The sequence below is a fragment of the Miniopterus natalensis genome, chromosome 15 (assembly GCF_054644295.1).
Source record: "Miniopterus natalensis isolate mMinNat1 chromosome 15, mMinNat1.hap1, whole genome shotgun sequence".
Lineage (NCBI taxonomy): Eukaryota > Metazoa > Chordata > Mammalia > Chiroptera > Miniopteridae > Miniopterus > Miniopterus natalensis.
Window position 1 is genome coordinate 43,154,716 of NC_142095.1, and position 27,783 is coordinate 43,182,498.

At 41.6% G+C, this 27,783-nt stretch overlaps 1 pseudogene; it reads left to right on the top strand.

Annotated features, from left to right (window-relative positions):
* The first annotated feature begins 344 nt into the window (after window positions 1-344).
* On the top strand, window positions 345-4,773 carry LOC107545050 (F-box only protein 3 pseudogene; annotated as a pseudogene).
* The last annotated feature ends 23,010 nt before the right edge of the window (window positions 4,774-27,783 follow it).

The following is a 27,783-nucleotide window of genomic DNA, read 5'->3' on the forward strand; positions in this document are numbered from 1 at the left end:
CCTGTACATCTAATTTAATAGAATTTCTTCAAATCCTCCTCTGTGCTTGGTATTATGTTTCCCACATGCTCCTTCCATCCTTCGTTCACACATTTATTTAATATCTACTAAGTGCCTGACATCTTACAAGCACTGGGCATAAAAAGAAAGGCCTAATCCTTTCTCTTGGGAATTTGGGGAAGAGACAAACAGATCATTACAGTGCAGTACTGTGAGATAATAGAAAATATATATATTGGTCTCTGCCCCCAGTGGTTCCTGACACAGAGCTCCTAAAAGCCTTGTAATTTCCTGAGTAATAGAATTTTTTTTGTCTAATGAGCTAACTCTGGGTGAGCTCCTGGATGGCTCCTGGTTGGGGGCTGGTCACCGGAAAGAACACCACGATTAGAAGCTTGGAATTTTCAGCCACCCCTCATTCTCCTGAGAAGGGAGAAGAGCTGAAAATGGAGCTAATGATAGATCATGCCTCGGTGATGAAGCCTCCATACAAATCCCAATAGTACAGGGTCCAGGGAGTTTCTGGGAAGGTGACACACTCCAATGCCACAGGGACAGAAGCTCCTGGGCTCAGGACCCTCCCAGGCCTCACTCTATGTATGTCTTCACCTGGCTGTCTGTATCCTTTATTACATCTTTTAATAAACCAGTAAACATAAGACTTTCCCTGAGTTCTCTGAGCCACTCTAACAAATTAATAAAACCCAAGGAGGGGGTAGTGGTAGCCTCGGATTTGTAGCCAAGTCCTACAAAAGGTGTGGGTAACCTGGGGATCTATTACTTGTGATTAGCATCCCACATGGGTGGGAGGAGTCTTGTGGGACTGAGGCTTTAACCTGTGAGATCTGACACCATCTCCAGGTAGATGGTGTCAGAACTGAGTTATATTGTAGGACACCCAGCTGGTGTCACAGTGAGTTACTCAGTGAGGGAAACCCCACAGATTTGGTGACTGGAAGTGTCAGAAGAGAAATGTTTTGTGTGAAAGTAAAGGAGACACACACGAGGGGAAGAGAAAACAAAAGAATCAGTGTTGGAAATCTCTCTTCATTGAGACTTACCATGATGTAGGAAGATACAGTGACCATTATGCTGCTATTAAAAAGGCCTGGGATGATCTCAAAAAATATTTGGAGCCCAGACGTCCTCAGATAGTTTTGTCTCTGTAAGAGGGTGCTTGAGAGGAAGACCTAAGTGCTGTGGAAGCTCAGGTCGGTTGCAAGCTTCCTGATGATTATCAGTGTTCATATCATATCCACAATGGGCAGAAGTGAGTGGTTCCTGGGTTGTTGGAAAGTATGGCACTGTCTAATCACTACCCTCTTGAGGATTTATTAGATTTCGATACAGCTTCTGGAGGCTTCCAATAGAGACAGGACTGAAATACTGTCTCCCTTTAACTTTTTGCATACTAACTGGTTTGAGTCAGTACATAAGCAGTAAAAGCTGCAGGGGGCCGAAACAAAAATGAACTTTTCTACCGATGTCCTGACCAAATGGCTCAGAATCCAGCTGCTATTGGCATGTTTATCATAGGTGCTACTGTTACTGACTCGTTTACTTCTACGTCAACAATGTTGTATCAGGTGCTTTCCCTGTCGTCAGGGACCAAATTTTCAGGTATGTTCGTGATCCAGAGTGTGTAGCAGCAACTGGGAACGTTACCGGTTCCGCTTCCACATCGCTTCTGCTAGAGCCTAGCCCTGTCCACCCGCCCCGCCGAGTCAGGGCTGAAACGCCCAGGGCGCACCCCAAGAAGCCTGGCGCTCGGGCAGCTGCTACTGAAGGTAACACGTGCTAAAGGTGACCGAGACCAAGTTCAAGGACCCGGGGCATCGGTGGATTTCCACTCCTCAGGCTTGGTTGGGTACACAAATACACAAGCCGTACCACACCCTCTACAACATCGGGATACGTGGAGAGAGACCGCACCTTCCACGTTCTCTACTTTAAAGAGAGATCTTCAGCGCCGTCATTCCCCGATTCCCGGGGCATGTCCCACGGTCAGGGTGTCCGCAGCTGGACTGGAAGTGGGTCCTGATGAATGTGAAAAGCTGGGAGAGGGAGAAGGAGGGGAGGAAGGTGACGGTCATGACGCAGCAGAGTCTGCTGAAGATGTGGAGGGGGAGAGGCCGGGGAGAGGCCGGGGAGAGGCGGGGGAGAGGCCGGGGAGGGGCCGGGGAGAGGCAGGGGAGAGGCAGGGGAGGGGCCGGGGAGAGGCAGGGGAGAGGCAGGGGAGGGGCCGGGGAGAGGCAGGGGAGAGGCAGGGGAGAGGCAGGGGAGGGGCCGGGGAGAGGCAGGGGAGGGGCCGGGGAGGGGCCGGGGAGGGGCCGGGGAGAGGCAGGGGAGGGGCCGGGGAGGGGCCGGGGAGAGGCCGGGGAGAGGCCGGGGAGAGGCAGGGGAGGGGCCGGGGAGGGGCCGGGGAGAGGCAGGGGAGAGGCAGGGGAGAGGCAGGGGAGGGGCCGGGGAGAGGCAGGGGAGAGGCAGGGGAGGGGCCGGGGAGAGGCAGGGGAGAGGCAGGGGAGGGGCCGGGGAGAGGCAGGGGGGGGCAGGGGAGGGGCAGGGGAGGGGCCGGGGAGAGGCAGGGGAGGGGCCGGGGAGAGGCAGGGGAGGGGCCGGGGAGAGGCCGGGGAGGCTGGGATGTTCCCACCGGCAGGCGCTGCCACTCTCGCGCTTTCGGCCACCTCTGCTGGTGGAAGCACTGGGGTGAATCCAGCCTGTACAACGGATTTCTGAACAATGGAAATGACTAAACTGTTCCCAGCACACAGCTAGAACATTATCTGGGATCTATGCAGCCCTTCGTTAGGAACTGGACGGTTCGGGTTACTTTGTGTTGAGGTAGAAAACGAAATCAGAATCTTTTTCCCTCTTCTAGAAGTCAATGGGGGAACAGTTCTCTAGTTAAGGAACAGACATCTCTTTGTTTAAAACTATTTTATACTCATACAGATATGGGAAGTAGGAAGGAATTGTTTTGAATGAGGATTTGAAATAGGGTAGAAGATAGACCTACCCAAGGGTAGAGAGAAACTATATGACTGAGGAATTCTGTGAAAAGACCTCTTGCAGTTGTGAGTTATTTAGAAATGCACATAATTTGTAATCAGGCTAATCCATTTAGTGATTCCTATATATTTTGTACTCACAGGGAACTAACTAAGTAGCTCGAATGCTAGTTATTTTGTCTTTTCTTAGAGAATCTATCTTTGAATTTCAAGTTTTTATCACCAGAACCTTGAATTTAAAGTCTTTACCACTATGACCTTGACTTTAAATTTAGTGGTCAAGTCTCCCAACCTCGAATTTAATTTAAAATCTTCAACACTATGACTTATACCATATTGTTCACAGATGCATAGGTTTTGAAATGTCGAGTGTAAAAGTGTGTATTGTGTTGTTTATTAACAAAAAATTATTCACAGTGTCTCATGTAGTCTACATTTGTAAATACTTCTTCTGTTTTGTTTCTCCTTTATACACTTAACTAACTTTGTGATAAATAAAATGAATTTTAAGATTAAGTATGTTTTCCTGAAACATGAATTTTTTTGGGTAATTACATAAAGGAATGAAGTACTCCAAGTGTCAAAAACTCACATTGAAAAAATAAATATTGGTTCTGACACTGTAAAAAAAAATAGAAAGAAAGGAAAGAAGAAAATCATTGGTTGGCATAAGTCCAGTGGTAGGGAGAGCTGTGAGTGTGGTTTGAGCCAGGCTCCTATCTGTTGCTGCTTTCTAGGTTCTGCTCTGTTCTGCAGAGCTCCACCCTCGGACTGCTTTCCATAGCAGCTTTGTGTGGGTCCATCCCACCACGCTAGCATACAGCATGGGTGCAGTGGTGTCCAAAGGCGAGGAGAGGGGAGCCATCTATCCTGGGCACAGACAATAGGAGGAGCATTATCTATAGAGAATTTTAAAACAATAATAAGACCAGCAAAAGTGGGTCTATTAATTTCCTTACAATGCAGTGGCAATTTGAAGCAAGGTTAGTGATGAAATGCTCCTCCTAGCTAGGCTAACTGCACCCACACCCAGCGGTTGGCACTCAGTACATCTGTACTCCAGAATTTCTGCAAAAGTCCTGAGAGCCACATTGACTGGACTAGATTAAGTCATGTGCCTACACTTAAACCAAATCACAGCCAGCAAAGTGGTGGAATATGCTGAATAGCTTAAGTTATAGGCTGATTCCCGAAGTGGAATCAGCTTCCCCAAATTCCTATCAATTCCCAGTTGAAACCTGGAATAGAAGAGATGGGGAAAGATGAATTGATGCTGGTGAGACAACCACCAGATGTTCACCACACCTGGGCCTTTCAGCAAGTTATCTGACCCAAGTCTCAGATATGTGCTAGATACTGTCCTATCAGCTCTACGTTTATGTAAATTCCAACTGCAGGAGGTAGCTGCTCTGATTATCCCCAGGTATCAATCAGGATCCTAACAGAAAACAAATAGCCACTCACAGTAAAGTGCTTTGAGCCGGGCTTATCTGTAAAGGGGTTATTTACAAAGATGTAGGCTGGGTGTAGGGAAGTAGAAGAGAGAATGCAGAGGCAAGGGGAGGGAGGAGCTACCAGAAGCTGAAAGACAAAGTGAGTTGTAGTGAGATACTGAAATTTGGCCAGGGGCTCAGTTAACCCAAAGCAACTTTGAAGAAAGAGAGCTAGGGAAATAAATACCATAACTCACTCTCCCCTTCTCAGCGATGGCGTGGGCTCCCTACTGGCCAACCTGAACGGGAAGTACAGGCCCGTAGCCTGCTGACGATACCCATACAACAAGCCTCTTGGAGCAGAAATCAGGGTAGAAAGTGTGGAGAGTAGATTTGGAGGCACGGAGAGAAGATTTCCAACACACTCCATTGTACGGATGAGGAAACTGAGGCTGGACAGGTTAAGTCACTTGTCTGGTCCAGAGCATAAACTCTTATCTTTTCGGCTTTATTGAGGTATAATTACCAAATCAGAGCGTATACTTTTAATCACTATACTATGCAATCTGTCAGAGCCAGTAAAACACAGACAGTGCTGTACACTGTATAATATATGCTCCACAGGTGTTATTTTTTTCACTTCATTTTAGCCTCAACTGTAAAGAGAAACCACTGATTAAATCAGCGTCCAGATCTTCCCCACACAGGGCGCTCCCTCCAGCAAATAACTAAGGCCCCGTCCCAGGGAGTCAGACCACATCTCAGTCCACACAGCTCCGCGCGCCCCTAGAGAACACAATATAAATGTAAAAGATGCTGCTTTTCCTCTCTGCATTTCTAAACTAACCTGAATCGCTGGCTGTACAATGAAAATAAATCAAAATGTGAGAGCCTGTGAACGGTTTCCACCCCAGGTGCAATTGATTTGTTACACAGTGCACATGGCGACCAGAGCCACCGACTAAGTGAGCAGGGAGCCTGCCGACACGCACGTGCTCAGCAGGCAGGGCCCGAGCGGTCCCTCTCCAAGCAAATCAAAGTGTTCGACTGTCTGCTGCATAGTCCAATTCATGCTCGCCTCGCTCTTGTCAGGAAGGTGGGTGGCAGATATTTATCACTCCAGTGTCACTGGTGGGCTCAGAAGGGTGACATGACTTGCCTATTGTCAAACGAGTTTTCCTAAGAGCCTAACTCCATTTGACACACTGCTTTCAGCAAGCCAAACATGCTGTCGGTCCATACACCTTGAATGTGTCAAAATAATTTGCAAGCGACACCCACATCCCCACCCTATTCCACGGAGTTGGGTTAGTCACTTGCAGAGTTGACAGGGAGGTTATTTAGAGGAGGAATCCAGAAAATTCGTGCTTCGGAGGCATCGCCTCACGTGGATGAGGCTGATAATTAATTATAACGCTGACGTGCGGGAGAGATGACAGGGGCAGGCCGCTGCTGCTCAGCCTGATGCTCTCATGATCACACTTAATGCCCACAAGCACCCGATGAGCTGGTTATTACTACCTTTACCATTTCACAGAGGAGGAATCTGCATCTAGAGAGACTAAGTAACTTACCAGGAGGCCAGGTGGGCTTTGTGGCAGTGCAACTTTAGAAAGGACCTGCACTTGGTTCGATACTCTAGAATCATCATCTTGAAATTCTTAATAACTATTAAGCAAGGGGACCTGCATTTTTATTTTGCTCTGGGCTTTGCAAATAATGTAGGGGGCCCTGCCCGGAGGCATCTATCCTACAAATACTTCCACGGTGTGTACCAGGCACTGCATTAGGCAGAGGCAATCAACAATCACAAGATGTTCAAGTCCCCACTGTCGTGGAGCTGCCATTCCACTAGGGGATAAAATTAACAACTCAAGATAACAATAAGGTCATTACAGATTATGATGGGTGCAATGAAGAAAGTAAATGGGGTGACGTGATCAAGTAAATGGGGGTGGGAGGGGCGCTACTTTACATGGGGTGGTCACCTCCAAGAGGTGACACTTAAATGAGGCCTGAGGCAGAGGAGGAGCCAGGCTGGTGGGACTCTGGCGAGGGGCTCAGGCCAAGGAAGCGGTAACAAGGGCAACTGACCAAGAGAGGAGGCCCTGCTGAAGGGCCAGAAAGAGTGTCAGTTACTTCACCTGAGTGGTGGGCACAGAGCCGAGGATAGTGAGGGGACAGGTGCCAGGGGAAGTTGAGAGTCAGTTGGAAACCAGGTCACACAGACCTTTTAGGCCGTGCTCAGGGCTTAGATCTGATGCCCTTACCCTGGGAGGCCAAGGAAGCATATTCAGCAAGGGAGTGACAGGAGCTGAGACATTTAACATCACTCAGGCTATCATGTGGGGAACAGGTAAGAGGAAGACAGGCGACATCAGAACAAGTCACAACTATACCCCACCATGCCACATCACAGACACCAACAGGGCCAACTGGACGAATGCAAGGATTCCAGGACCGCCCCCAGATAATTGACACATAGCTGATGCACACTGCATGTGCAGGCATGTGTGTGTGCAAATACATCTATGTACATTTATAAGGCATCTGGAGAACCCACATAAAACTGACTCACATTTCATATGCACATATTAATATACACATATTTTAAAACAAAATGTAAAAAAAACAATATATACACACAGATATATCATATTCCCAACTGATATCCAATGTATTAATTTGTGCAGCCGGATTAATTCCTTTTCATATTATAAACCTGAGATGTAAAATTCCTTTGCCATATCTGCGTATTTGAAGAGTCTCCTGAGATTGCGTGATGAGATGATTAACACCATCACTATTTTTTTTATTTTTTTTATTTTAATATTATCTCTCTTTTTTTTAATCCTCATTAGAGGATATGCTTTTATTGATTTTTAGAGAGAGATAAGAAGGGGGCGAGGGAGAGAGAGAAACATCAACTGGTTGCCTCCTGTTACATGCCCCAACCAGGCACTGAACCCACAACCTAGGTATGTGTCCAGACTAGGAATTGAATCCACAACCTTTTGGTGTCTGGGATAACACTCCAACCAACTAAGCCACCCAGCCAGGGCTATTTATTTTAATATTAACTTTTTAAAAATTTTTTATTGATTGATTTAGAGAGAGAGAAGAAGGGAGGGAGAGAGAGAGAAGCATCGATTTGTTTTTCCACTTATTTATGCATGCATTGGTTGATGCTTGTATGTGCCCTGACCTAGGATCAAACCCGAAACCTTGGTGTATCAGGACGACACTCTAACCAACTGATCTGCCCAGCCAGGGCAACACCGTCACTATTTGAAACCATTATTAGGTGCTTCCTAACACTGTACAAACAGGACAAAAGTAATGGCATGCTGGGACCAATAGAAAACTGTAACAATTATCCAAATCCAACATCTGCGATTTCACATTTGTGTTCCCCAGCTTGTCACTGACTCTCTTTAAAAAAAAGTAACATGCTATATATTTAATGGCATACTTGTGTTTTGTACTCTTAAGACTGATTTGTCTATTTAATGTTGATTTAGCCAATGATAATAATAATGAATATAGACACACAGGGCAAATCTTTGTCCTAAAGCTCATCACATACTCATCGTGAAACCTGACAGTTGCAGAAAAACTCTATTATTGCCCCGCTTTTCACAAGTGAAGAAACTGAGCCACAGGGAACTTAATGACTCCCCATATTAATAACTTAGTAGCAAGGTCACACAGCTAATGAGGGGGGCAGTCCAGGGTAAATACCCAGGCAGTCCAGCTCTAAACTGGAGATTGGGCCAAATTGATCCTTCGCCTGTTTTTGTAAATAAAGTTTTATTGGAACAGCTACACTCGTTCACTTATGTGTTTTCTATGCCTGCATTTGCTACAACAGCAGTTGAGTAGTTGTGGCAGAGATCATAAGCCTGAAAACCCTAAAATATTTACTACCTGGTGTTTTATAGAAAAAGTGTGCTGAGCCATGCTCTCGACCACCATCCCATACTGCATTTATCTACTATATGCCAGCCACCAATGTAGGCACTAGGGATACAGTGTAAACAGAACTAGGGAGGCTCCTGCAGTCATGGTGCTTATAATTAATTATATGATGAATTTTACAAAATATTGTGTGTGTGTATGTGTGTACACACATACATGCACCAAGAGGGGCAATGTTCTGCTGCTAAAATTTTTGACCATTTAAATATAGATGTTCCCTTACATCTATTCCTTTGTTTAAAAAAATCTAGTAGCAGAGCCTTGCATCAATTAATTGCTTTGAAAGGGGAAGCAATTGATATAATTCTAGGACCTCTGTCACAGGCAAGTCACAAAGAGTGTGGTTCTAACCCACCAGGATAATTCTCATGGATAAAATACACCTTCCTATTAGAATACTACAGCTGGCTTGTTCTTGAAAAGCATACCGATAGATGGATAATTAAAAGAAAGAAAGATGCTAAAATTGATCAACATTCATAATACCCAGATCTGAGCTTGCAACTGAAAAGGAAACCTGGCTAATACCACAAGAATTAAAATATTTCTGAGTTGAAATTCTACCTGCAATATTTCTTTCTTTCTCAAGCCATCAGTAGTCTCTATTAAGAATTTGTGACTGTCAGTATTACCATGGCAACCTGTTTGAGAGGGGCTGCAAAAAAGATGCACCTTAGGCTTCTTTATAGCTAATACTCATCAATAATGTTCAATTTTGAATAAATGGTTAAAGCATAAACTTTTGATGTAACTCACATCCTACACCAAAGGACTTGCTTTTTTTTGCAGGTTATCAGATAATTAAGACATTCAGTGAATTCTTAATATGAGCTAAATTCTGATAGGATTTCACATTTGCAATCAAAATGTAGTGAAAATCCATCAATAGAGAAGTTTGCTGATCATATTATCATAATTGAGTGATAGATGACATTAATAGTCTAAACACAGATTTTCTTCTCTTTTTAAAAATTCACTCTTAATTCTAACTTGTGGCCTTCCCTCATGAGTAGCAAAGCCACTAATTTGGAATTTGTGATTCAAATTCAATCAACATGTATTGAGTTCCTACCAGGTGCCTTCACATGCATCTTTCATTTAATTCTCTTAGCTACACAACAATTCCGGGAAGTAGATATTATCACACCTATTTTGTAGATAAGTAAACAGAAGCTCAGAGAGGTTAAGTACTTGCCCAAGGTCACCCAGTGAGAAAAGGGCAGAGCCAAGCGTGACACACTATTCTGATATTCCTAGACGCAAGCTAATGTCAACACTGCTTAGCAATATTTCTTCATAGACTGTTGATTTGTATAGTAGTTGGGGAAAGGGCAGGTATTAATATGAGTGAGGCGATTATTTTCAAGTAGATCAGGCTCTCTAAAATTTAACACCTCTATTCAAATCCCTACACATTTGATGATTATGAATAGCTCTCTTATTAATCTAGAGATTTTTTCTAGAAAATACTTGGCTTATACTTGAAGTTCTCAAATAACGCTGGGAGAAACTGTGCTGAATGTTCTCGTCATACGCCTGTTCTATGTCCTGGGAGGCCTCTATGGACAGAGCCTTCCTTGCCCTCAGCCTTCCTTTTGGATTCAGTCACAGGGCAACACCATAGGAGGTCAGAGGACAGAAAGAGAGAGAAGTCAGGGTATGTATTCCCCTGACTCCTTTCCCACAAGTTGGCAGTGGCTGCCTTTCTGTAACAAATGCGAAGTCCCTTCCAGGCCACCTTATCCTACAGCTGCAGGTCCCACCAGGTTCCAGCAGAAACTCCCTGTGCCTGTGCCTTCAGGCCTACAGGGGGGAGTGCTTCCCACACTGCTGAGCTTGAGGTGCGTCACCACCCCGTTAGTTTCCTCTCTCCCTCCCCTCACCTTCATCACCAGTCACTCCACTGAGCTCTCTGCAGCCTCGCTGCTGAGTGAGAGCTGAGATTATGAACTGAGGCCTTTCCTCTTTTCAGTGTAAGCATTAATGCTATAAGTTTTCTTCTCACCACCAGTTTTCCCATGCTCCATAAATTTGGTAATGGGTGTATGGGTGTGTGTGTGTGTGTGTGTGTGTGTGTGTGTTCATTTCCCTTGAGACTCCCTCTTCAGCTCATGGATTATTTTGAAGTGTGTTGTTTAGTTTCCAAGTGTTGGGAGATTCTTCTGTTATCTTTCTGATATTCTTTTCTAGTCTGATTTGTGGCCAGAGAACAACCTCTGGGTGGTTTCAGTCCTTTTAAACATTTGAATTAGTCGAGGTCTGTTTTATGGCCCAATAGGTAGTTGTATAAACGCAGAATAGGTTCTGCTGGCCGACGATGTTGCTGAGCCCTGCACCCTCGCCGGTTTCCGTCCGGGTGCTCTATCCATTCGGTCTGCAGCTGTAACTGTGGACTCACCCCTGCTGTTTGGCACCCCCATTACAGCCTGGCAAGGACGGGGCTTGCTTCCCAATCCATCTTTGCAGGTGGGGATAAGGGTGGCACAATAATTTCTTCTGTACAGCAGTTGTTTTCTAAAAATTTTGTGTCTTACTAGGTTGCCCTTTCCCTTACCTTTTGGTTAAAGACAGTAGGCTTTGGTTGAGGTTCATTTTATCTGCACCCATTTGGTGGCTTGGCGTTGCCAGTTTCTTTAGTAACCAGTCTGGGACATATAAGACAAAAAGAAAACCCAGGGGACCCACTGACATTTTGTTATTTGGGTCATGGAGTCCGAGCCAATCTGCCTTCCCTCCACCTTGCACAATCTTCTTATATTTGTTTGATATATATATTATATAATAATTATTATATATTATATACTGTATTGTAATAATTATATATAACATATTTATAAACTATATTATATGTAATTATTATGTTATATATTATATAATTATGATATTATATCATAATTTTTTATATTATTTCCAGGGCTTTCATTTATACTTAGCAGAAGGAATAGTATAGTGCTGGTCTAGTCCATCTTCCCAGAAGCAGAAGTCTTCATATCAGGTAAATTTTTTAATTTTTTTTTTTTTGGTTAATCTTCACCCAAGTATATTTTTCCATTGAATTCTTTTTTTTAGAGAGTGGGAGGGAGGAGGAGGAGAGAGAGAGAAACATCGATGTGAGACTGCCTCCTGCAGGGGCCCCAGCTGAGGCCTGGATTGAACCTGCAACCCAGATACGTGACCTTGACTGCAATCGAACCTGAGACCCTCTAACCACTGAGCCACACCAGCTAGGGCATTCTTGTCAGGTAATTTTTTTTTTAAAAAAAGAAAACTTTAATACAGAGAACCAGTTACAAAAGGTTGGATGAGCTGAAAAGATAAACAGAGAACAGTGAGGCCACCCAAAGCTTTGCAATAGCAGAAAGTGGCGACTACCCTAGGACTGGCAGCAGACCGAGAGGAGGGGATGTTCCCAGAGCCCAAAGGCTGGAGCTGCTCGATGGGAGACTGGACCAAAGAGAGGGGGACTGTCCCACAGACAGCATGAACCATGAAGGAGATGCAGTCAGTGATGGACTCCCAACCCCAGGTAGAAAGAAAGAGAAAATACATCAGCTTCTCCCTTCTTCCGTCCCTCCATTCCCCTTCCAGTGCCTCCCAATGGCCAAACCCAGCCAGAAGTCACTTTTCAAATGAGCCTGGGAAATGCCGTCTGCAGCGGTCATGCCTTGGATTTGGAGTCAAGACTTCCTAAAAGAAGTATGGGATAGCAGCAAGAACACGGAGGATATGTCAGAGGCCACAGAAAAATATCCTTACTGGGTGGCCCAGTGTGTGTTTGGAGTGGGAAGAAGACCAGCCTCACATACCCTAAGACATCCGGTTAATTTCCTTAAAATGCACCCACTTTCCTCTGGCTATAAGCATCTCACTTGAAAGATAATAAATCCCAAATATTTATTCTTGTGACTATTCTATCTTCAAACTCCAATGTTCTGATCTGATAATTGGGGGGGAAATAATCCTAAAGGTATTAGGTGTGCCTCCCTCTGATTCTTCCTTACTGGGCTAAACTCCTTGAACTGTGTTTTCTTGTCATTTAGTAGTGAAAATAACTGCCTGTGATGTCATTTCCATGCACCCGGGTGATCCAAGTAGAAGTTGGCTACGCTCCCCCTTTCAGAGGGCTCCACAAACCTAGAACGACCATTAGAAGACGCTCTGTGTGACCAGGGAGAGGTCAACATGGCCACAAATAGATGTCCCATGCCTACAAGCCCTGTGAGTAGGTCAATCCACAGGAAAGATCAACAGGCTTCGGACGAGCATGTACCACTGCATCGGTGATGTTCAATTGGTAGAAACCCTGTGAAATTTCTTGGGATGGATGCAGGAGAAAGTTTAACTCAGCAGAATCCATGACGTTAACAACGAAGAATGACGAACAGAAGAACTTTGTAAAGCCAAATGTTTTAAAGAATGCTTTTTAAAAAAATCCATTTTGGTGAACAAATACTCTAATCATTAAAATTCTGATCCTTTTACTATATTTTAGCAATGTATTTCTAAACCAGGGAGACAAAACCAACAATTCTATAAAACTATTTTGTAACTCGGACTTGTTAGTATATTTCTCTCCACTGTGTGGGGTGTGAGTTCTACACTATATGAAGGAATTTATATACAAGGCAAATAAGCTATGTCTATTCTCACAAGTGAGTAAGTGCCTTGATTGACAGTTTTGTCCTAATTAGTAAAGCAAACGATGGCTGACTGTACTAGCTGTAGAAGCCCAGTACAATAAATTATCCTGCAATTGTCATTCAAAACAAAGTTCAAGAAAGAACTAAACATCACGCAGGGAGGGAAAAGCACAGTATGCCTGGTTTATTAATAATGCGCACGGAGGGCCAGCGCCGCACTTGAATGAGATGGGGGTGATAAAAGTCAATTAAAATCTCGAGACAGTTTCTGAGATTTGGAATATTAATTAGTGAAACAACTACAGAATACTAGCATAACTGGGCACACATCTGAAATCTTGTCTGTAGTTCAAGAAGCCATTTTTAAAAGAGCACTTGAGAGACTGAAAAGATACATCCAGAAACGAAAGCAATTAAAATAATTCAGAGCTGGAAGACAGTAGGTCAGCCTGGTGAGTGTCGCACCAAAGGAAAAGTGGTCAGGAGGACACTCCAGGAAAACTACTAGCACAGCTCCCTTCGTTGGACTCTTCAGTGCTTTTATAGTTTTTTTCTGTCAAAAGACACTTTAAAAACACAAATATGAGAAAGTCAGTAACAAGTGTGTAGTGTTGCAAACTATTATGAATTGCCTCTTTCAAACATAAGTGAAAGAAAGGCTGTTTGTGCTCTGGTTAAGCAAATCATATTTGTCTACAATAGGATTAGAGATGCCACAGACTGGGTGGCTTGGCTCCATTTCTGTGACAGGATGTTTACTCTGCAAAAATAAAAATAACTAACATCTTTTGAGAGCTTCCTTGTGTGCAAACACTGCAGTGAGCTTCTATGTGCTCTAGTCCCTCCAGAACGTAAGCTACAGGAAGGCAGGGCGCTGGCTTGTTTTGAGTATTATTGCATCCCTCAGGCCTGGCACATGGTACATACTCAATACATATTTAGCAGCAAATGGTATTTCTCAATAGTTGAATTTTTATGCATGTATTACATTTTTAATCGGAAAAAAAGAAATTGTGGTTGACTGCCTCTTGGTAGTCATGCCCCTCTGTAAGTGCCTTTCCTTAAGGCTGGGCTGGGCTGAACCTAGTGGCTCACTTTTAATAAAAAGAATACAATGAAAGTAATGGAGTATCACTTTTGAGACTAGGTTACAGAATAACTAGGATTTCTGTCTTGCCCTCTATCGCTCTCTCATTTGCTCCTTCTGATGGAAGCTGGCTGCCATGTTGTGAGCTACCTCCTGAAGGGTCCATGTGGCCAGGAACTGAGGGATGCCTCTGGCCAATAGTCAGGGAGAAACTGAGGTCGAGAATCCACTGGCCCATGGGGAATTGGATCCTGTCACCAACCATACGAATGAGCTTGGAAGTAGATTCTCCAGCCTCAGTTGAGTCTAGAGGTAAGTGCACTGCTGGCCATGTAATCTTGTGAGATGCTGAGCCAGAGTTACCCACCCAATCTGTGCCTGGATTGCTGACATTTAGAAACTATGAGATAAAAATTGTGTGTCGTTTTGAGCTGATAAATTTGTATAATTTATTACACAGCCATAGATAACTAATACAGAAATCTATAGAAAGTGGGGTTTTTAAGTTGTCAGGTTTTGGTTTTGGTTTTTCTAATGGCGTTGTCAATTCTTTCTTTCTGCTCTTCATGGAATGTGCTAGTGTCTCTCAAAAACTGACCCTGCTCTACCCTGGCTGGGTAGCTCAGTTGCTTAGAATTTCATCCTGATATGCCAAGGTCGTGGGTTCCATCTCTGGTCAAGGCACATACAAGAATCAATCAATGAATATATAAATAAGTAGAACAACAAACCAATGTTTCTCTCTCTCCCCCTTTCTCTCTCTCTAAATCAATCAATAATGTTTTTTAATGACTGTGCTTTGGCAATGTGATAACAGTTGCTCCTTCCATGACCGAAGGATAGAGGTAATATTACAATGGAAAATTTCTTTACCCATTCTACTATGGTACCCTAGCATACTGACAGAGAGCTTTAAACAGTTCCTAGAAATTTATAATTAACTCAAAGTTTTAAAAATACTTTAAAAAATCCATTAGATTTTTTTCAACACAACATTGTTCATATCATAAGATACTAAGTGCTAAAATTGATCTTTAACTTCCCATTGAAGTTAAAATGAGCTCTATCTAGTTCCACCTATGGTATAGCAACATCCATCTGTTTTTATTCTAATAGCCAGACAACAGCTGTACAAATCAGTCCTAAGGATTCACACCACTTCACCAATCCATTCCAAGTACAGTTAACACTCTACTGCCTGGCCTCCCGATCCCAATGATACCTATCCATGATAGCTTACTTCTGCACTTCCAATGTATAAACCCTTGAATTCTATAAGATATATCTAACACTACCAAGGAACCAAAATAATTTCATCTTTGAAATTAGAAGGGTCTAATGAGTTGCCATTATAAATAGTAAGTCTTATTCTATTCAATTAACATGGGCTTCTCCTATGTAGCTTTATCACAGCCCTTTTACTTATGTCCTCCGACTGCAGGTATTCTGTTTTATCACTGAGGAATACCTGGCATAGAGTAGAAACTCAGAAGTATATGTCTAATGAAATAACACACGGATGAACTGTACCCTCATTTATTCATTCAAAGGTACTTCAGCATGGTCCTAACCCTTAAGGATTGATGGGGAAGGGGAGGAAATGTACAAATAATCATCATGTATGACAGTAAAAAATAACTGCTTTGAGAAGTATTAAAAATGCTATTGGAAACTTATTAAAAATACATGAATCCCTGGTCCCCAGCCTGCAGAGGAATGTTTAATTTAGGATGTGAGGGGTGTTGCAGACAAACTTTTTCTATAAAGGGCCAAGAATAAATCTTTTGGTCTTGGCCAGCCATATAATCTCTATTGTACTCTTTGACTGTAGTGCAAAAGCAGCCAACACATAAATGAATGGGCGTGGCCATGTTCCAATAAAACATTACATACGGACAATGAAATTTGAATTTCATATAATTTTCACGCCATGAAATATTGTTCTTCTTTTGATTTTTTCAACCATTTAAAAATAGAATGATTCTTAGTTCTTGAGCTGTACAAAAAACAGACAGTGGCCAGACGTGGCCTACGGGCTGTAGTTGGCCAACCCTCGGCATAGATGAAAGAACAGATACTCTGGAATCTTCTTGACCTAAGTTTGTATACTGGCTCTGCTCTTTACTAGCTGGTTACTTGGGCAAGCTACCTACTCCATGCGAATCTGTTTCTTCACTAGAGAGATGAGTGACTTCAGTAATACCTACTTTATCTTTGAGGTGGCAAGAAATTTGAAGACATAACAACAACAAAGAGGCCAAAAGGCCTATGTGCTAAAACAACAATTGTGCTACTTGAACTGTCATAGGAAACATGCCAATCGGGGAAGTAATTTGGACATGGAGTTTAATTAAATGCAGCTGGCTGAGTCCCTAATCTATTCCTCTCTCTTCTTCATATCCACTGCACAGCAGTCACTTCTTTTTGGTGTTTGCTGTTGTAATGTGAGAAGGCCTCACCGTAACATGGCATGGAGTGCACTAGGCAGCATCTTTTATTTTTATATGACTAGGTTTTAATGGGATTTTACAATTTAGCTCTAGGGTGTCTAGCCTGCCAAATCATTCAGAAAATGCTAAGGAAATTGTCTTAACTAGCACACTGCAAGTAAATGGTTCTATTTAATACATCATAAAAATAACAAAGAGAGGAAAATAAAATGGGTAGGGAAAAAAGACATTTTGGAGAAAAGTCTACGTTTCTCCTGAATTAAGATGTTAAGAAATACAGTTTACCTTTTACTTCTTCTGTTTAAACTGGGACAGGCATTAGAGCTCCAGTGACTGATGCCTGGCTCCCCTCCCCCCAAAAAGAGACACATTCTCAGCTGAATCGCATTTACTTCACGCCATGCCTGACAAGTCGTCAGTCACCTTGCCTCATTTCAACAGCCTATCAGTGATAAAGGGGAACCTTAAAGGAATAATGCCTTTGCCCAAAAGAATGAATATCAAGGTAATAGAATATTATGCCATTAAACTAGAGGCAAGTGAGTAATTTGGGGAGTACTGAGGCAGTAGAGTTGTAGATAGAAAATTTTTGTGGGACCCGGGGAAAGAATACAAATGGAGACTACATAGCATGTTGAAATACTCAGAAGTTATAAACTGACCTATCCCCTCCAGGCTCTCTCTCAAAGCCCTGCAACCCAATATCTTAGACTTTCCCCCAGCCTAGATTTTAAAGGCCCACGGGTAGCACAATACACTGAGCAGGGCAGGATGGAAGCTAGACCTTGGCTTCAGCTCAGGACCTATCAGTGGTAACTGGACTAAAAAACTGTTAGAATTCATGAGCAAATTCAGCAAAGTTGCAGGATACAATATCGATGAATAAAAATCAATTGTATTTATAGACACTAAGACTGAACAATCCAAAATCAAAATCAAGAAAACAATTCCATTCATAGTAGCATCAAAAATAATAAAAAACTGAGGCATAAATTTAACAAAAGAAGTGTAAAATGTATATTCTAAAAAATATAAAACATTTTTGAAAGAAATTAAAGAAAACCTAAATAAATGGAAAGATATTTCATATTCATGGACTAGAAGACAATATTGTTAAGATGGTAATATTTCATAAATAAATCAACAGATTCAGTGCAACCCATATTAAAATCTCAGCTGGCTTTTTTTGCAGAATCTGACAAGCTGATCCAACAATTCACATGGAAATATAAGGGATTCGGAACAGCCAAAACAACTTTGAAAAAAGAAGAGCAAAGTTGGAAGACTCATACGTACTAATTTCAAAACTAACTGCAAGGTTACAGTAATCAGCCCTGGCTGGGTGGCTTGGGTGGTTGGAGCCTCGTCATGTACACCAAAAGGTTGTGGGTTCGATTCCTGGTGAGGGCAAATACCTAGGTTGCAGACTCAGTCCCCAGTTGCGACCAATCGATGTTTCTCTTTCACATCGATGTTTCTCTCTCTCTCTCTCTCTCTTCCTTTCTGCTCTAAATATCAATTTAAAAAAATATATATCCTCAGGTGAGGATTGAAAAATAAAATTACAGTAATGAATACAGTGTGGTATTTGTCCATAGGAATAGACATAGAGGTCAATGAAATATCCTTTAAAGTTCAGAAATATAATCGTAACATTTATAGTCAACTGATTTTCTACAAGAGTGCCAACACAATTTGATGGGCAAATAGTAGCCTTTTCAACAAATGGTGTTGGGATCGCTACAAACAAAAGAATGATGTTTAATATCTACCACATATAGAAAATTTGACTCAAAAATGGATCATAGACCTAAATTTAAGAGGTATAACTATAAAAATATTAGAAGAAAACATAGGAGTAAATCTTTGGCAAAGCCTTCTTAGATAAAACACCATAAGCACAAATGACAAAAAAAAAAAAAAAAAAAGATAAATTAGACCATCAAAAATTCAGACCTTTTTTGCTTCAAAGGACACCATCAAGAAAATGAAAACTCACAGAATAGAAGAAAATATTTACAAACCTTGTATCTGATAAGGGACTTATATCCAGAAGATATAAAGAACTCTTACAATTCAACTATAAAAAGACAAATGACCTAATTTTAAAATGGGCAAAGATTCAAAGAGACATTTTTCCAAAAAGATATACAAATAACCAATAAGCACTTAAAAAAATGCTCAACATCATTACTCATTAGGGAAATGTAAATCAAAGGCACCATGAGATACCGCTTCATACCCACTAGAACGGTTATAACCAAAAAACACAGACAATAGTAAGTATTGACAAGGATGTAGAGAGATTAAAATTCTCATATATTTCAGGTGTGAATGTAAAATGGTGCAGCCACTTTGGAAAAAAGTTTGGAACTTCCTCAAAAAGTCAAACATGGAATTATCATTTGACCCACAAATTCTACTCCTAGGGAGCCAAGAGAAGTGAAAATACATGTCCACCCAAAAATTTTTACATAGATGTTCACATAGAAACATTATTCTTAGTAGACAAAAAGTGGAAACAACCCCAATGTTCATCAACTGATCAATGGACAACGGAATGCCTGACAACAAGGAGTAAAGTACTAATACACGCTATGACACAAATGAGCCTTGAAAAACATCATGCTAAGTGAAAGAAGTCATTCACAAGATACCACACACTGTGTGATCCATTTATATAAAATGTCTAAAATAGACAAAGCTCAAAAAAAAAAAAAAAAAAGCTCTAGGAACAGAAATTATATTAGTGATTGCCTAGGACTGAGGGGGTCGGCAATCACTAATATAATTAGGTATGGGCTTCTTTTTGGTAAGACGGAATGTTCTAAAATTGATTGCGGTGATGGTTGATAACTGTGGATATATGAAAAACCACTGGAGTGTACACTTTAAATGAGTGATTTGTGTGGTATGTGAATATATCTCAAAAAGCTGTTTTTAAAAAGCCCAAAACTATACCACCCAGTTATCTGAGGAACCCAGTCTGTCTAGACATCTGCGTATAATGACTCAGGGCTGCCAACTTGAAACAAAAGCACAGAGGCTGTAATTTTTGTTCCCCATCCCACACCTCCCACACTTCCAAGCCTTCAGTCCAGCTTTCTCAGGTTTGCGGGGAGTGAGGGGCACAAAGATTCAAAGGTCATTCTTCCTTAGTTACCGTACACTCAATTTTTTACTCAACTTTCTTTTCTTGTTAATTGATTTATTTTTAAATTAAATTTGTTGAGTGACAATGGTTAAGAAAATTACATTGGTTTCAAGCGTACAATTCTATGATACATCACCTGTATATTGCATTGTGTGTTTACCACCCAAAGTCAAATCTCCTTCCGTCGCCACATATTTGACCCCCTTTACCCTTTACTGCCCCCGGCTCTGGTAACCACCATACTGAAGTCTATGTCTATGAGTTTTTGTTTGTTTTCTTGTTTGTTCATTTTTTCTTACAAGAGTGAAAAGAAAACTTTGTCATATGTCTGTTAAAACTTGGGTTCTTCTCCTACCTGTGTCTTTGGGTGGAACCAGAAGAAACATTGGGAGGCCCACTACAGCACATGGGCAAGGCAGCCGGGGAGCTCCTGGACACTCAGTATTTCCCTTTGGCACTCAGAGACGATGAAGGACCTATCAGTGTCGTCCTCCTGTTTGAAGGCTCAGCACTGCCAACTAGGTTAGTTCCCTTGACTCCCACCCTACTCACCCAAGCACCTGGGTAAAGAATTCAATGTTCTTAACCTAAACCGAACACAACCTAAGTGGTCTGGGGTAGGAATCAGCAAAACTTTTTCTTAAAGGGACAGATTACACATTTTAGGCCTGTGGGTCACATATTTATATAGTCTATGGCTAGTTTCAAGCTACAATATAACTTAGACAAATGGCTGTGGCTGTGTTTCAATAAAACTTTTTTTATAAAATCAGGAAAGGGGCCCACCAGCCCAATTTGCCAATTCCTGGTCTAGGGCATGCTGTACTATCTTAAAACCAAACCTTCCAAAGTGGTAGGGTAGATGCAGGTGGAGAAATAATCTGTCCCTACTTTTCATGGTATTTTTACCCTCTGTTCCCGAGGGTGAAGCCAAGGCTTTGCATCCTGGAGAACTCAGCTTCTCTTGTCCCAGGGTAAAGTTAAAAACTTTGTTTTTTAAAACCCTCAAGTCACAGAGCAATATAATAATAATTATACTAATAGCTGACATTTACTGAAGGTTTATGAAGTGCCAGACACAGTGCAAAGCATTCATGACAATTAAACTACTCCATGCTCACCACAACCCTATGCAGTAGAATTTATCGTCATTCCCATTATCTAGGAAACCGAGGCTGAGAGCTGGAAGGCATACGCAGCTCTGAAAGGGGTAACGATTTCAACCGGGCAGAGCCTGCTACTTAAACTGCTGCATGTAGTAAAATGCCAGGACCTGGTGGAAGGAAAGTAACTCAACCCCTTAGGAAGCTGGACTCCCATAAAACCCGGGAAATGGAAGGACTCAATGAAGATGTAGACCCGTGCCCCGCACCCACACTGAACCCCTGGGTCGGAAAAGCTTTGATGGGGTGAGTATGTGGACTTCTGGGGGACTAAGCACAAGCTTAATGGTGTTGAAAGATGGTACGAAGCCCCAGTAGCCAAGATTGGCAGGAAACAAACGGAAGAGGGTGGCTTCAGAACTACCCTCCCTCAAATGAACCCAGGTTAGGGAGAAAGAGAAGAGCCACCAACTGATTTTTTTGGACACTCATAAGTCCCTGGGACCATTTCCAGCCCTGGGAGGAGGGGTGCCCAAAATAACGCTGATTAGACCTGCCTGGGTAGCTCAGTTGGTTAGAGTATCATCCCAATATTCCAAGGTTGATGGTTCAATCCCCCGTCAGGGCACATACATGAATCAACCAATGAATGCATAAATAAATGGAATAACAAATCAATGTTTCTCTCTCTCTCACTCCCTCAAATCAATAAAAAATAATGATAATGCTTATTACACATCATGCCAACTAGATGTTGAGGTCTGGGTTGGATGCAGTTTATTGTGGCAAACTAAAGAAATATGTTTCCTTGTAACCAAGAAGAATCATAGAATAAATTCATACTACGAAGTTAAGGGACATGAGAAAGGATAACAAAGAGATGCTGTCTGGTGCTGGAACAAAAAATAGGAAGTTTAATTTTCTTCTGTAAAGTGGAGCAGGGCACCGGAGGGACTAGTTGTGAGGAATGGGGCAAGGAGGTGATGTAAACGATCTACTTCACTCCTGTCCGAGAGCCCACAACCACCTGTTTTCTGCTTCTGTGCTAAACGGCGCTGCGGCCGAACTGTACATAACCCCAGGGAATGCCCCTCCTGGAAGATAAGACTGAACTAACTACCCGGCTTATCCATTCAGCATTTGCTTCAAAATCTCACCCTGTGCCACCCACCCAAAATTAGTAGCCCACGAACTCAGGCCAATGCCAACCAGCTCCTGCCTTGCAAGGCTTGTCTTTAAATCACCCAAAACGATAAATGTCCTCTAACCTCCCCTTCTGAGACGCTAGTGAGAGTGTGCGAAGTTATTCGGCCTACTGCAGTACACCCAATAAACTTAACTTTGCTTGAGCAACAGGTTTTCCTGGAGATCTTTTTGAAGAGTCTGCAGCCAACAACCTAAAGTGGATAAATTAAAAGGTAGTGGGAAATGAACATCACTTAGAGACACTGAAGTGATCACCTGAATAAGGAAATGCTTAAGAGTCTCCCTCTGGTGGTGGGGAGGGGTCAAGCAGGGGACAATTGCATTTCGTGCTAAGTCTGAGAAAATATATTAAAACATTTTTAAAATATTATTAACAACACAGTGGCTATTGGGCCATTTCCCCAACTTTTGTGTATACTAGGAGAGCTGGCATTCCTCTTTCTGTATTTAGCCCTGAAAATAAAATACAGAGTTAACAAAGTTATGTCCATCCCCATTGCACAAAGGCCACAACTTAATAGGCATATTTTACTGGCACGGAGATGGGGTTGAGAGAATCAAAAATATTGCCAGGATCCATAAGACAGTCTTCGTCTGCTGCTCTAGGACTTCCAAGGTGTTGGTTATGTCTATGAATTGATCTAAACAAGTTTAGGAGTGGGTCCCATTCCCCTGCCTGCTCCCACTACACACATTCCCAGCCAACTCCTACTTTTAACCTTCTACAAGAAAATATCACAAAGGAAAAAGTCATTTTTCTTGTAGGAGAGACCTTTCCTGAGCCCCAATTATTTTTAAATTTTAGAATCACAGAGAGGAAATTACCTCTCAGATAGAAAGTGCAGTGTCTGCCTAGCTCCAGCCTGAGTTTACACGTGAAGTGCTCTGCTGAGAGGGCACTGTGTTCCGAGTAAGTAGGGGAGGCTGATGGGAGAACTTACAGGTGGGTGATGCAAGTCACTGGAGAGGTCTCAGCAGACCGAATGCAAAAGCACTGCAGTTCAAAGAATAAATGTATATGCGAAGAACTTTCTTGAAGTACTTTTCTAGATACACACACACAAATGTCATGTGTGTGAGCCTCTTTCCACAGCCCAAGACCATAAAACAAGTTGAGTCTGGATCTCAGCAAGCCCTCTTTCCCAGACCTTGAATAAAAAGAAGGCATCCGCCAGGTCAAGGCCCCCACTTCAGAATCCAAGCCCAGAATTGCCTAAAAGACACATTCATGGCAGGGAAGCGGCTTATTTTTTAAAAAACATCATCTCTTGGTTGAGGCGGGCACTAGTAGAAGTACTAATAAGTGTTCACTCAATGATCACTCATCCAATACTATCTATTGAGCATCTCCACATACCAGGCACAATTCCAGGCACTAGGAATAAAGGTGAATAAGACCAAAGTTCCTGCCCACAAAAGTCCAAATAGTGGACCTGCGATGTGCATGTGGTGGGCACATCGTAAGTATTTGAAAAATAAACGAATCAATAAATAAGCTTTAAAAATTAAGTCAAAAGACAATAAAATCACAATTGAGCGTTAGATTTTTCTAATTCTCTTCAAATATATTTTTATTGATATATTTTTATTGATTTTTAGAGAGGGAGAGGAAGGGGGAGAGAGAAACATCAATTTGTTGTTCCACTTATTTATGCCTTCATTGGTTGATTCTTGTATGTGCCCTGACTGGGGTACCCGCAACCTTGGATGATGCTCTAACCAACTGAGCTACCTGGTCAGGGCCTTCAAATATATTTGTAGATGCCAATGAAAAGTAACTAAGAAGGGAAAATATTCAATGATGAGAAATATCTATGATACTACCTTAGAAAAGACAATACAAACTCTATATATGGTTTTGTCTGTTAGCAAGAAGAAAAAAAAATATATATATATTTGTTAATAAATATATATATATTTGTTAACTGTAATTTTCTTTAGAATTAGAATGTATTTATTTTTATAGTTTTACTTTTCATTCTTTTCAATTTTTGTATATTAAACATACATTTCTTTGTATAAAGGGGGAAAACTACTGTCTACAAAGAAAAAATGCCTGTGGCAATTTTGCACTTAGCAACGGAACCAAGAGATCTTCAGAAAACATGGTACATTGACAGGCTAACTAGTTCCTACCAACTTTGTCCGCTATAGGATGAGAGCGAGCCCTACCACACTGCCCGCCGTGAAGCAAATGCGCCAGAACTGTACCCTGCTGGTGTTACTTCTAACTTTAGCGGAGGCAGCCCACAGCTCTCAGCCCCCTGCCGCCACGCTCTCTACTCCTTATGTCCTCTCAGGAATATTGACTCACGTCTGGTTTTCTGTAGTTAAATCTTCCATCAGTATTAATCTTTACTTGCTTTGATCTTGAGGTCCCCAAATTTTGTAAAATCATTATTAGACATTCAAACAGTTCTCTCTACATTTCAAAATATCAGAACATCAAGGCTGTCTATTGCTTAATTTGACCTTAGTTGGTACGATAACTGTAACTGGTCTCCCTGAATCCATGCATGCCGTGACTAAAATTAATCCCAAACCACAGAAGACCAATTCATTAGTTATCGAAGTACTGCGCTAATGTTTTCTACTAAGAACATTCTATAGATGTTTGATTTTTAAAGGATACATACACGCACACAAGAATTGACACTAAACTGATTCTTTCCACTGTCATACATATCTAACAATATAATAGCTGGGTTTTCCATTTCTCACCATGTAGGACTTTGTTAAAACATTACGCTGCAGTCAATACAACAGCATATACAATAATACAATATAAATGTACAGTAATACAACAGAGCAATGAAAAAAGGTTTCCGACTGAGATTCAGGTTTCCAGGGCATTTTGTTAGGACTTTTTTATTGATATGTAACGTTCTTACACTTAAGGGCACAAATAACTGTGAGAGTGAACACATTCCTGCAACCGGCACGGAGAGCAAGATTTCGGCCACCCCAGCATCCCAGAGGGCTCCCCAGCCTCCGTCATCTACTCCTGCACCACCGCTGATGAATTTCAGCTACTTTCAAACTTCAAGAAAATGGAATCATAAAGTATAAATTTCCTCTTCAACATGAAGTCTGGGAGATGCATCCATATTTTTGTTTGTAACAGTGGTCCATATTTCCCATCAATATGTAGTACTTCATTGTATGCACGTGTCACAAATTATCTATCTATGGACACTGAGGTCGTCTGTCTGAGACTACTGTGAATAAAGTGACTCAGCATTCTTGTCCATGTCTTTTTATTCTCTATTTTACGCTTTTCCCATCACCATTTATCCCCCATGGCCTCCTCTTGTCCTTTTTGAGCACGCATGTGTCCTTAGTCAACACCACCAAAAAATTCAGTACAATGCTCACCGCCTTCTCCATCGCAGTCACGCTGGGGAGAGTGCGACGGCAACGCACTGCGGCTTTCAGCTGCATTTTTCTTGTGACTAAGTTGACCACCTTTTCTTGCCTGTCCTGGACATTTGGATATCATCTTTCTTAAGTTCCTTCCGAGTTTTTGCCCATCTTGGTACAGAGCATCCACTTTTGCTTTCCTTTTTTATTTTTACTACATGGGTGGGGGGGTGATAATTTTAGATTACAGGAAGGTTGTAAAGATGGTACAAGGCCTTCCTGTGGCCCCTCACCCACTTTCACTGATGTCAGCACCTGACATTACCAGGACTTGTCAGACCTTAGAAACACACCCACGCTGGCACGTTACTATTAACTAAACTTCAGGATTGATTTCTCCAATTTTTCCACTGTAATGTTCTTTTTCCCTTTCAGAGTCCAAACCAGGTTAGCACATCACATGTAGTCATTATGATTCTTTAGTCTCCTCTGGTCGGTACGTTACTCAGCCATTTCTTGCTTTTAAAAATCCTGAGAGCTTAAGTAGTATCAATCGGGTGTTTTGTTAAATGTCCCTCAATTTGAATTTGTCTGATGGATTTCCTATGATTTGATAGGGATTATGGGTTTGGGAAAGAATAATTTGACACTTGTCAACACTTGCTTCATGACTCCAAGGATAGCTTTTAATTAGTGTGCCACGAGCACCTGAAAAAGAAGGTGTGTATTTTGCATTTTGGGGGTGCAGTGTTACACAACACACACGCGCGAGTGCATGCAAGTTCATTAATTATATTGCTCAAATGTGCTGTGTCTCTACTACGTTTCCTGTCTGAGAGAGATGTGTGAAAATCTCTCACTATTATGATTGTGGATTTGTCTCGTTCTGCTTTTATTTATATCTGCTTTTGTTCTTATATATTTGAGTCTATGCCATCAGGTGCATAAAATTTAAGAGAAAAGATAAATCTTCCTGTTGAATTGTCCCTTTAATCATTAGGAAATGACCCTTTTTATGTCAAGTAATAGTTCTTACATCAAAGTTTATTTTGTCTACGACTGCTATAGATAAACCACCTTTCTTTTGCTTAGCGTTTGCATGCCATATCACTTCCCATCTTTTTAATTTCAACTTTCCTGTTACCTTATGTTTAAGGCATGTTTTCTTTTTAGCAGTATATATTTGGTTGTTTTTTAAACTCAGTTTAACAATATGTGCACATATGCATAACCCATGGACACAGACAATAGTGCGGTGAAGGCCTGGGAGGGCGAACAGGTTGAGGGGGTCAGTGTGGGGGAAAGGGGGACATCCATAATACTTTCAACAATAAAGATAATTTTTTAAAATTTTCCTTTAATTGAAATGTTGCACCCATTTACGCTTAATATAATTACTAATATATTTGAGTTTAAATTTACCGCTTTATGGTTTTCCATTTGTCCCATACCTTTCATGTTCCTTTCTTCTCCTTTCTTAAAGCATTCTTTTTGATTAATCAAGTAATTACTTTATCATTTCATTGTCGCCTTTTTATTAGATTCTTATTTATACATTATTTTGTTAATTTAGTATTTACCCTAGATATTGCAACATACATCCAGGACTTAGTAATTTGCCTTAAGTTAGTCACTGTACCACTTCTCAGTGCAATTATCTCACAACACTTTAAGTCCAATTATACCTCTCCTGCCTTTCGTGCAATTGTCATGCATTTTAATTCTGTATGCAGTTTAAACCCATTAGATCATATTATTGTTGGTTTAATGAGTCAATATTTATTTATTTTTTTATTTATTTATTAAATATATCTTTATTGATTTCAGAGAGAGGAAAGGAGAGGGAGAGAGAGATAGAAACATCAATGATGAGAGAGTCATTGATCGAGCCCACAATCCGGACATGTGCCCTGACTGGGAATCGAACCCCGATCGCCTGGATCCTAGGCCGACGCTCAACCGCTGAGCCACGCCCAGCCGGGCAAAAGAGTCAATATTTACTTAGACTTACCCATATATTCGTCTTCTCTGCTGTACTTCATTCCTTCCTGCATTTCCACACTTTCATCTAAGATCATTAACTTTCTGCTAAAGAATTCCCTTTACTGCTTATTTTAGTGTGGGTTTTCTATCAGCAATTTCTCTTCATTTTTATTTGAATGAAAATGTCTTTATTTCACTTTTTTTTAATCTTCACCCAAGGATATTTTTTCCATTGCTTTTCAAAAAGAGTGGAAGGGAGAGAGAGAGAAACCTCGATGTGAGAGACACATGGATTGGCTGCCTCCCGTGCGCACCCTAACCTGGGCCGAGGATTGAACCTGCAACCGAGGTGCGTGCCCTTGACCAGAATCAAACCCAGGA